At 44.0% G+C, this 12,124-nt stretch overlaps 1 pseudogene; it reads right to left on the reverse strand.

The window, feature by feature from the left end:
- Positions 1 to 661: 661 nt before the first annotated feature.
- LOC132390408 (zinc finger protein 229-like) lies at positions 662 to 8,538 on the reverse strand (annotated as a pseudogene).
- Positions 8,539 to 12,124: the final 3,586 nt, after the last annotated feature.

Here is a 12,124-nt window from a genome sequence, read left to right on the forward strand (position 1 = left end):
CATAGAGGATTAACAAAGAGGTTAGAGAATATTTGTTATAGAGAGTGCAATGAAGATTCAACTGACTGATCCCTGGAGTGGTGGGGTCACCATATGAAGAAAGATCAAATGTGATAACCCTTTCATTTAGAGAATCGAGGACGGAGAGGTGAACATTGAAATGCACAACTTCATTACCGGTTGAACTAGGGATCCCAGTCTCTGAAACAGGGGTGGGCTGCCCGGGACTGAGATGAGGGGAATTGTTTCCACTCCGAGGGTGGTGAATGTCTCGTTATGATGAGTTTATTTAATATTTTACCAAAAGAGCCACACAGCCCTACTACCGGCTCATTATTTCAAGAAACATATAAGTATCTGGGAAACGAGAGGACCTGCAGATGCTAGAAATGGAGAGAACTACACATAAAGTGCTGGAGGAACTCAGCATGCCAAGCAGCATCTCTGGATGGGAATCAACATTCCTGGCCAAGACTCTTCTTTATGACTCGATACCCACGTATCTGGAATATCAACAAGCAAAGACAATAGAAAGTAGTGTAAAATCCAGAAAACCTTTGACAAAATTTAGTTCATGGCTTCAAAAAAACCTGCCAAACAGAGCTCAATAGGTAACAAATACAACAAAGGCAATAAACACTTGCATCAATACCGAGATTGACTTTTTTAATGAAAATATCTTGGTCCCATTTCAAACAGTAAAATTTACAAAGACAAATAAGAACTGAAGAGACTTTAGAAAAGTCTATTTACACGAAGTCCCACTTAGATTAACAACTACCTTGGACAGAAGGAGGAACAGGAATAACACACATGAAAAAAAAAATCACACAACAGTCAGATAAAACCTAAATATATATTTTCATCAAAAATATTCAGCACTCCATGTGTGTATATGCAATCATGATAAGAAATACAGACCAGAAAGCTTTAATGAGAGGCCAACTCAGAACAATAAGTCATCACTCTGGAAGAAAACATTAACCAGTGGAATGAGTATGACCCTCCATGGGAGACATCCCAATGATCTGAGCAGACTGGATGGTGTGAAGGAAGCATCGAGCACCTGACTGAGAGTTGGAGATCCCTTCCCAGAATCAGCGGGGTTCCTTGCAGAAATGCAGGACAAGGTGTTTAAGAAAAAGTAAAAAATCTGAAATACATGGAATTCAAGCAAACAAGACACTAAATGCAGAAAATGCCAAGAGACACCAGACACAATCCAACACATTCCAGGATCCTGCAGCAGTTTAACTCAGTCTGATTACTTATGCAGGTACAATCAAGTGGCAAATGTCATTCACCAAAATCTTGCTTTAAAATACAAATGGGTGAATGACCACGGTAACTTCATTAAGGCACCATAAATTCAAGCCTGATTCAGTTAAGGACATAATCTCACAATTTATATGATAATCAATACATTATTAGAGATAGGATCATCTCAAATAACCATTCAGATATAATATTACAGGATAAACAAGCAAGAATAACTCCCTCAATAGGTATAACCATTCTCAACACACACATGTGCCTCGACCAATGGGGCCTCTCACCACAGGCATTGTTCATCAGTCAGACAACAAAATTATTTTGTCTGCCAATTAACGTCCAAGTGTTGCTACTCTGTCATTCCTTGCCATGCCCCACTGTTGATTCCTTTCTCCTCATCATACGTTCTTACCAGAACCATCGTCCAGAGTCCCAAACTCTGCCCTGTGCAGACCAGCCTCTGGTTTCTGACCCTGCTCCTTTGAATATCCTACTTATGGTTTCCCATTCCAATTTAAGTCTTTAGAGGACAGTGGTGTTTCCAACAACCCTTTAGAAGCAGGGAAAATGAGTCATAATGTGGAAATAAGTTGTGATTAAGGAGGTTAACGAACAATGTCATTCTTCATCAGCCCAGAGATTAGAACTGCAGTCATCTCGACTTCTTCAGTCTGCAGAGAATTCAAGGGAAACAACAGGGGAGGATTTAAATGGACTGATGTGGAACAGATTCACTGGCGGGTTCAGCAGGCCTGAGTACACCAGTTGTGTTATAAATTCACTAAGCACCAAAGACAGAGTTTATAATAGAACTGGTTTATTTGTCACAGATGCAGAATATTAAACTCCAGCCCCATTAAAGGTGAATGTGCAGCAGAAGAAACACCTCCCATGCCCAGTGACCAGGGTGCAGAACTGGGTGTGGTGAGCAGCAGCAATAATTGCAGAGTTCAGCACCGATAGTCGCTCTCGAAATTGCATTCAGCAACGGTGATGGACAAATATCCAGCATGCAGCTCATTGAAACTATCTCCCCAGTTTGAACCTGGTAGTGTGTCACAAGTGTAACACACTGTAAGGTTTCACTGCTGATGTAACAGCCTCTCTGTAATGTTTCACTGCTGAGGTAATGGCTTCTCTGTAGCAGCAATGTTTAGGTTACGACTAGAGATAACAGGGTTTTGGAGTGTGGGACTATCCAATGAGAGAAATGTTCTTTCTTGTGAGTCTGGAAGAGAGATTTTCATGGCCTTTTGCTGGGGAGAGATGAGAAGATGTGAATGGAGAGACTGGGCCCTTTTTCTTTTTTTTTGTTTTCTTTACTAACCCTCTGGTCAAAGTAAGAATTATAAATCTTAATAGTTTAATCACATATTATGTACAATTTGTTACTTCAGGTGTCACACAGACGCAAACCTATAAAACTACCAGCAACAATTAAACACACTTGGAGTCTAGTTTTGCAGTTAACAAACAAAATTTTATTGGTAACTACTAATAATAGTGAACTTAAACCAGATAATCCAAGGGTTAGCAATGTTATGCATATAGAGGTGTGAATACAGGTTTCCCCCAGTATCTAAAGCTAGAGTGTTCCTATGAAACCATTTGTAAGCTGAAATGTCATGAAGTGAAGAAGCAATTACCATTAATCTAAATGGGAAAAGATTTTGGATGTTCCCAGACCCAAAGAAAACCCACCAAATCATACCAAATAGCACATAAAACCTAAAATAACACTATCCTATAGTAAAAGTAGGAATGATAAAGTAGAAATATTGTATGTACGGTGTAGTTTCACTGAAAATCGGGAAGATAGTGAACTGAAATCGATTTGGAGAGAAACAAAATCGGCACGTGCACGCATGCGTACACAACTGCCGCACAAGGCTTCACGGTCACGGTAGTCTTTCTTGGGGTAAACTCACGTATAAAGCAGTCATCATCTTTATCATAAAAGTGAAAATCCTCTTTGGTTAGCAAAAACAGGTACAAATGTAGGTCTTTCGTAACAGTGAGCTGTCGTAAAGCGAACGTCCGAAAAACGGGAGCCACCTGTATATAAAATCCAAAACCAAGGTGGTAAACGACATTGTCTTACAATGATGTGGTAGATTCAATTTAGTTCACAAGATGGGGGGGGGGGGGGGGGGGATAATAGACTTCTCTGTAAGAAGTCGCTTGCTTGTTCTGTGTTGGTAAAGGATCATTCTGACCTTGCTTAACCACACAGAACATAAACATTAGCTGGTCACCATAGCAACCCAGCACTTCTGCAGAAATCCAACAGCGTGTCCAAGGTCAGTCTCGGTTCTCTTTGCACTTTAAAGAGACAGTCCACAGAGAGTATGAACCCCAAGGGCAGATTACACAGGGGACACATCGCTCAGTATCCACCCAAATGAGATTCTTCAGTTTGGCCAGACTGGGGGCTATAACCCCCTCTGTTAAGTTGCCAGCACAACTGGAAGCTACATAACATTAGATGACTGAGTGAATTGCTTCCTACATTCACAGCAGGTGAACGGCCTCTCCCCAGTGTGAACTCAATGATGCACACTGGTTGTTTTGGCTGAGAGAATTTCTTCCCAAAGTCCAAGCATATTGGTCTCTACCCAGTGTGAAGGCGCTGGTGTGCCTTTAGGATGGATGACTGAGTGAATCCCTTCCCACATTCTGAGCAAGTGAATGGCTTCTCCCCAGTGTGAACTCGCCGATGTACCAGTAAGGTGGATGACTTAGTGAATCCCTTCCCACATTCTGAGCAGGTGAAAGGCCACTCCCCAGTGTGAACTTGCTGGTGTGCCAGTAGTTGGGATGACCGAGTGAATCCCTTCCCACACTCTGAGCAAGTGAACGGCCTCTCCCCAGTGTGAACTTGCTGATGTACCTTCAGTTGGGATGACGAAGTGAAACCCTTCCCACAGACTGAGCAAGTGAACGGCCTCTCACCAGTGTGAACTCGCTAATGTATCTGCAGATGGGATGATCGAGTGAATCCCTTCCCACAGTCTGAGCAGGTGAATGGTCTCTCACCAGTGTGAACTCGCTGATGTATCTTCAGTTGGGATAACGAAGGGAATCCCTTCCCGCAGTCCGAGCAGGTGATTGGCCACTTTCCGGTATGAACTCGCTGATGTATCTTCAGATGGGATAACGAAGCAAATCCCTTCCCGCAGTCCGAGCAGGTGATTGGCCACTTTCCGGTGTGAACTCCCTGGTGTGCCTTCAGTTGAGATAACTGAGAGTATCCTTTCCCACAGTCCGAGCAGGTGAACGGCCTCTCCCCAGTGTGAACTCGCTGATGTACCTTCAGATGGGATGATGAAATGAATCCCTTCCCACAGTCTGAGCAGGTGAATGGCCTCTCCCCAGTGTGAACTCGCTGATGTATCTTCAGATGGGATGATGAAGTGAATCCCTTCCCACAGTCTGAGCAGGTGAACGGCCTCTCACCAGTGTGAACTCGCTGATGTATCTTCAGATGGGATGACGAAGCGAATCCTATCCCGCAGTCCGAGCAGGTTATTGGCCACTCTCTGGTGTGAACTCGCTGATGTACCTGAAGTTGAGGTAACTCAGTGAATCCCTTTCCGCAGTCTGAGCAGGTGAACGGCCACTCTCCGGTGTGAACTGACCGGTGTTTCAGTAACTTATATGACGAAATGAATCCCATCCCGCAGTCCAAGCAGGTGAATGGCCTCTCCCCAGTGTGAACTTGCTGATGTTCCTTCAGTTGAGATGACTGAGCGAATCCCTTCCCACAGTCCGAGCAGGTGAATGGCCTCTCCCCAGTGTGAACTCGCTGATGTACCTTCAGTTGAGATGTCTGAGCGAATCCCTTCCCACAGTCTGAGCAGGTGAATGGCCTCTCCCCAGTGTGAACTGACTGGTGTCTCAGTAACTTATATGTGGAAGTGAATCCCTTCCCACAGTCTGAGCAGGTGAATGGCCTCTCCCCGGTGTGAACTCGCTGGTGAGCCATTAGGACAGATGACCGAGTCAATCCTTCTCCACAAATTCCTCAGATGACCAGCCTCTGCCCAGTGTGAACTGACTGGTGTGTCCGCAGGTGGGAAGACCAACTGAATCCCTTCTCACTCACAGAACAGGTGAATGGCCTTGCCCAGTGTGAACTTGCTGATGTACCTTCAGTTGAGATGACCGAGTGAATCCATTCCCACTGTCTGAGCAGATGAATGGGCTCCCCCCATGTAAACTAACGGGCATGCCAGTTGGTCAGATGATCGAGTGAATCCCTACCCACAGTCTGAGCAGGAAGGATGATCGAGTGAATCTCTTGCTCCACTTCTTAAATATCTGGACAGAGAGCAAAACTAGCGTGTTGTGTTCGAGATTCCTGTAGGCAAATTCCTTGTCATTTTTAACCTGTAAAAAGATTTACAAAATCCATCAATGGGTGTAGGACAACATTTCAGATGAGATTCCTTGAGTTGTCAAGGTGTGAGCTGGCATCACACTGTTTCAGTGAAGTTTAACCCAAGTTGGAGAGATAAATCACCTTTAACTGGGCACAGTGCTGGTATCTGGAATGACCATCAATTCCCTGATGCTCTTCCTGTCTCTTTAAGAATGGGGCATTTCTGCCGTCTCCAATCTGTGACCTGGCTCAGTTTGACTCTCTCCGTTGGTATTGTTCCCTGTTCCCACTGAGCTGCATGGGTTCCTGGCCCCAAAGTAACTGAAACACTCTCACACAAGTAGCCTGCAATCCGTTCTATGCACCCACAACTCTCAGTGTAAATAAAGTTACCCCTGACATCCCCTCCATATCAACTTTCAAGCACCTTGAAACTATGCTCCCTCACATTAGCCATTTCAGCCCTGGGGTAAAAACCTCTAGCTATCCACACGATCAGTGTCCCTCATCATCCTATACATCTGAAAAAGGCTCTAAACATAAACAAAGATATTATACATTTCTTTGAGGATTTGTTGGGAATAGACAACGTTATGACAGTATAGATAGGGTACAGGTAAGCAGCTTTTTCCACTGAGGATGGGTGCGATGACAACCATAGGTCATGGGTAAGCGGGGAAGTGAAAATTTAATGGGAACATTTGGAAAAGCTCTTTACTGAAATGGTCGTGAGAGCGTGCAGTGAGATGCCAGCATAAGTGGTGAATATGAGTTCGGTTTCACCATTTAGAAGAAGTTTGGATGGGAGCCTGGATGGTAGGGGTATGGTGGGCGATGGTCCCGGTGCAGTTAGTTGAATTAGACAGTTTAAATGTTTGTTTGGCATTGAATGGATTGGGCAAATAGCCTGTTTCCGTACTGAACTTCTCCATGTTTCTGTGACAGAAGCTGGCTAAACTTGCTTGGAAGGGAAAGATAGGAGTGACAACGGAGCAACAATGGCTGGAGTTTCTGGGAGCAATTCAGGAGCTGAGTGATCGATACATCCCAAAGAAGTGGAAGCATTGTAAAGGCAGGAAGACACAACCGTGGCTGAAATGAGAAGCCAAAGCCAACATAAAAGCCAAAGAGAGGGCAAACAAAAGAGCAAAAACTATTGGAAGCTTTTAGAAACCAACAGAAGACAACTAAAAATAAGTCCGATGAGCTCGGGGGTGGAATTATGATACTGTTGTCATTAATGAGTCTTGGTAGCACCCAACAGTCTGAGGCATTTAGAGGAACAAAATATTGGGGGCCTCAATATCTCTTGAAAACCAAGGTTCCCTGCACCAGTTACCTGTCAACATACAAACTCTATACTCCCAAAAATGTCTCTTCTGAAGGCCTCCCGCTTACCAAGTACTCCTTTGCCAGAAAACGGCCTATCCCAAACCACACTTGTCAGGTCCTTTTGACACCATCAAAACTGACCTTTCATCCCCTCTGTTCTGTTCTCCTAACTAACGAATCCTCTATCACCCGTTTGACTTTCCTCTGCCAGGTAATCCGTCCCTCCCCAACAGCTTGTAAAGCAGCCCACCTGGCTGTTGTGTGGGATGGCAACAAGAGTACTCTGTGATGGCTATTTAACTTCATTCCCCTTCATGTCTCTCAACCAGTTTCCTGTGTCCTGCACCTTAGGTGTAACTCACCTCTCTTCATGTCATATCTATCACCCCCTCCAACTGGTGGATGATCCAAAATTCATCCATTTTCAGCTCCAACTCCTCAAAGTGCAGCTGGGTGCACATCTTGTAGGTGAGGGTGTCAGGGACTCTGGAGTTCTCCACACCAATGTCCCCTCTAATTTGTAATCACCAGTGTGCACAGAAATCTTGTACTGTGCATTCTTTTACCGAGTGACGACATGTGCACTGCGAATTTTATATAGAGAGGTATTCATTTTAACAGCCAGCAAATCACTGTCTGTAAGAACTGTGATCTCCTCTGGGCTCGATCCAGTTCATCTGCCCTCTCACACCATGTCACAGGCCTGTAAAGGGTAATGAAGGATTTTCTCTCCAGTGCTTTTGCACTTTGTCCATAAGTGGTTTGCTTGCTAAATTATGCTTTAAAAAGTCAGATTTCCAAATATCACTCCAATTCTTCCCTCTTGTAAACTCTCCAACAACTTTTGCATCACCACAATACACACAGGTATCACCAGTTTCTGTATTGTACATAAATATTTCCCCTGAAGTCTCCCCCAATGACTGACGGTGGTGACCTCAGTGATGGCAATCCCAATGTATATGAAGGGAAGGGCAGTAGTCTGTCTCACTGGAGTCTGGCACATTTGATGTGAAAGCTACTTGTTGCCCAGGGCAAAGGTGTTTGATATCATTATCTTCCAGAGAGAATGGTACAAAACATGTCGTCACGGGTTGAAAAGTCCAGAACAAAAGGAGGTGGAACAAGCAACACACACAAAATGCTGGAGGAACTCAGCAGGCCGGGCAGCATCTACGGAAAAGAGTACTAATGCTGAGTTCCTCCGGCATTTTGTGTGTGTTGGTTGGATTTCCAGCATCTGCAGGTTTTCTCCTGTCAGTGATCGGAGGTAGAACAAAGGCGAATTTCTCAACTGGTGATGTAAAAGATTTTGTTCCCTTTCTCCGAGTTCCTCATCCTTGCATTTAGATAGCTGGAGCTCAGCTCTGTCTGAGAGATCCATCGGTTCCCATTCCCTCAGCGGCCGGGAGCTCGCCGGGGCCCGTGTACGGATCGTGGGGCTGAGAGAGAGGGAAGAGGGCAGGACTGTCCCGGGATTGCGGACTGTGATGTCCGGATTTCACAGGAATCGTTCTGAAGTCGGTGTTTCAGAGAAAAACACGGAGAATCACTCTTACCTCCATCCGACATTTTCAAGGCCTTCAGTGTACTATGCGCATGCGTGACACTCGGTGACGTCCTCAGCCTGACGCCTGCGCATTTCATCGGTGCCTCAACGACGGCGAAATTTTTTACTCATGGCCCTATGGGTAATCACGGTGCCATTAAAGATTTGTGCAGTTACCGGTTCAAAGTCCATACCTTATTTTTTTCGTGTGTATCGAAAAATCTGCAGCTGTTTTAACGCAGAAAGCGGCTCCCATAAGCAATATACTCAATATCAACGCGTACCTAATGCCAAAGTAAAATGCAGTTATAAAACACAGGAGATTCTGCAGTTGCTTGGAATACAGAGACGCACACACACAAAATGCTGGAGGAACTCTGCAGTTCAAGCAGCAACTAAGCAGCGGAGTACACAGGCTAGGCATGCTGAAAGGGCTCGGTGTAAACGTTGTCTTTTTATTCCTCTTCACAATTGCTGTCTGTTGATTTCCACCAGTATTTTGCAGAAATTAACCACCTTTTTTTTCGATCAACCAGTTTCCAAATGCTTCTAATCTTTCTTTTGTAGCCACATCCAGCTGGTCTGATTCCTCCTCCTCGTAAACTCTAGACCCCATCTCTCTTTGCAGCCCCAAAGCCTGACTCAATCTGGCAACTCTCTGGTTTTTGACTCTGCACCATCGAAGATTCACTCGCTAGTCTGCTGTCAGACTTCAGAGGTGCATTGTGTTACGAGACCGCAGGTTCGTTTACTGTGAGTGTCACGTTGAGTGCCTGAGTGAGGCGGGTCAGTGACGCGAAACACATAGGGGGAGGGAGGGAGGGAGAGGGGAAGGGGTAGAGGAGGGAGGGGGAGGGAGAGGAGAGAGGGGGAGGAAAGGGGGGAGGGAATGTCAAAACCACAGTGAGCTCATCGTCTTATTCAGACTGGAGAAAATCATGCGGGTGTATAAGATGATGAGAGGCATTGGTCGTGTGGATAGCCAGAGGCTTTTTCCCAGGCTGAAACGGCTAACACGAGGGGGAATAGGTTTTAAACTGCTTGCAAGTAGGTACAGAGGAGATATCAGAGCTAAGGTTTTTTTTTAAGCAAACAGTGGTGTGTGTGTGTGTGTGTGTGGAATGCACTGTCAGCAATGGTGGTAGAGGCGGATACAATAGGGTCTTTTAAGAGACTCTGAGATAGGTACATGGAGCTTAGGAAAATAGATTTCTATGATTCTGTGAAATTCAACGGAAATCTCCTATTCCACGGAGTGGTGACTAGTTGCAACCTGACACCTCAGGGAGTGTGAGAGGGGAACAGCAGGGGTAGATTTTGATATCCGGATATGGAACAGAAACATGGGCAGGAACCAGATGGGCCGACTGGACTTTGTAGCGTCCATAGTGAGTGCAGTGGAGACAGTAAGTACCTGAAACACGGGATTTGATACAAAACTGACTTATCTTTCACAGATCCACAATATTAAACACCAATCTAGTTTAAGGCTAACATCAGCCTTACAGACTCCTCCAAGGCTCAGTGACCAGGGTTCAGTCCTGGGTGCGATGAGCAGCCGCAAAAACTGCAGAATTTGACAGTAACAGTCCCTCGTGAACCTGCAGCTGCCTTCAGTTACTGTGATGGTTAAACATTTAACACAGATATGATTTGAACTTCCTCCCTGATGTAGGAGGGTTCAGACCGAAGATGTAGGGGAGAAGGAAAACAAAAAGATAATAAAGTTGTGTGCACCGTTAGGGATAAGCGGAGAGGAAGAGGTGGAGAGTTTCTTAAATGCATTTATTTTAATGCTAGGAGCATTGCAAGAAAGGTGGATGAGGTTAGAGCAAGGATTGATACCTGGAAATATGATGTTGTAGCTATTAGTGAAACATGTTTGCAGAAGGGGTGTGACTGGCAACTAAATATTCCTAGATTTCGTTGCTTCAGGTGTGATAGTATCAGAGGGGCAAGAGGGGAAGGCGTTGCATTGCTTGTCCAAGAAAATATCAGGGCGGTGTTTTCACTGGATAGATTAGAGGGCTCGTCCAGGGGGACTATTTGGGTGGAATTAAGGAATGGGAAAGGTGTAGTAACACTTAAAGGGGTGTATTATAGACCACCTAATGGGGAGCGAGAATTGGATGAGCAAATTTGTAAGGAGATAGTAGTTATTTGTAGTAAGCACAAGGTTGTGATTGTGGCAGATTTTAATTTTCCACACATAGACTGGGAAGCCCATTCTGTAAAACGGCTGCATGGTTTTGAGTTTGTAAAATGTGTGCAGGATAGTTGTTTGCAGCAATACATAGAGATACCAACTAGAGAAGTGGCAGTGTTGGATCTCCTGCTGGGAATGAGATAGCTCAGGTGACGGAGGTATGTGTTGGGGACCACATAGTGTCCAGTGATCACAATACCATTTGTTCCAAAATAATTATGGAGAAGGATAGGACTGGAACCAGGGTTGAGATTTTTGATTGGAGAAAGGTTAACTTTCACGAGATGCAAAAAGATTTAGGAGTGGATTGGGACAATTTGTTTATGGGAAGGATATAATAGAGAAATGGAGGTCATTTAAAGGTGAATTTTTGAGGGTACAGAATCTTTATGTTCCTATTAGGTTGAAAGGAAAGGTTAAAAGTTCGAGAGGGCCATGGTTTTCAAGGGATATTGGAAACTTGGTTTGGAAAATGAGAGAGATCTATAATAAATATAGGCAGCATGGAGCAATTGTGGTGCTCGGGGAATATAAAGAATGTAAAAAGAATCTAATATAAAGAATGTAAAAATGTAAAAATAAATTAGAAAAGCTAAAAGAGGATATGAGGCTGCTTTGGCAAGCAAGGTGAAAATGAATCCAGAGGGTTTCTACAGTTAAGTTAATAGCAAAAGGATAATGAGGGATAAAATTGGTCCCTTAGAGAATCAGAGTGGACAGCTATGTGTGTAGCCAAAAGGAGTGGGGGAGGTTTTGAAAATTTTATTTTCATCAGTATTCACTTAGGAGAATTATATTGAATTGTGTAAGGTAAGGGAAACAAGTAGGGTAGTTATGGAAACTAAGATGATTAACGAAGAGGAAGTACTAAAGCTTTTAAAGAATATAAAAGTGGACAAGTCTCCGGTCCTGATAGGATATTTCCTAGAACCTTGAGGGAAGTTAGTGTAGAAATAGCAGGGACTCTGACAAAAATATTCCTAATGTCATTTGAAAGGGGGATGGTGCCAGAGAATTGGCGTATTGTTGTTCTATTGTTTAAAAAGGTATCTCAGAGTAAACCTAGCAATGATGGGCCTGTAAGTTTGACATCAGTGGTGGGTAAATTAATGGAAAATATTCTTAGATATGGTATATATAACTATCTGATTAGACAGGGTCTGTTTAGGAACAGTCAACATGGATTTGTGTGTGGAAGGTCATGTTTGATAAAACATATTGAACTTTTTGAAGTGGTTACTAGGAAAGTTGACAAGGATAAAGCAGTGGATGTTGTCTATATGGACTTCAGTAAGGCCTTTGACATGATTCCACATGGAAGGTTAGTTAGGAAGGTTCAATCGTTAGGTATTAATTTTGAAGTAGTAAAATGGATTTATCATTG

This window comes from Hypanus sabinus, unplaced genomic scaffold (assembly GCF_030144855.1).
Source record: "Hypanus sabinus isolate sHypSab1 unplaced genomic scaffold, sHypSab1.hap1 scaffold_886, whole genome shotgun sequence".
Lineage (NCBI taxonomy): Eukaryota > Metazoa > Chordata > Chondrichthyes > Myliobatiformes > Dasyatidae > Hypanus > Hypanus sabinus.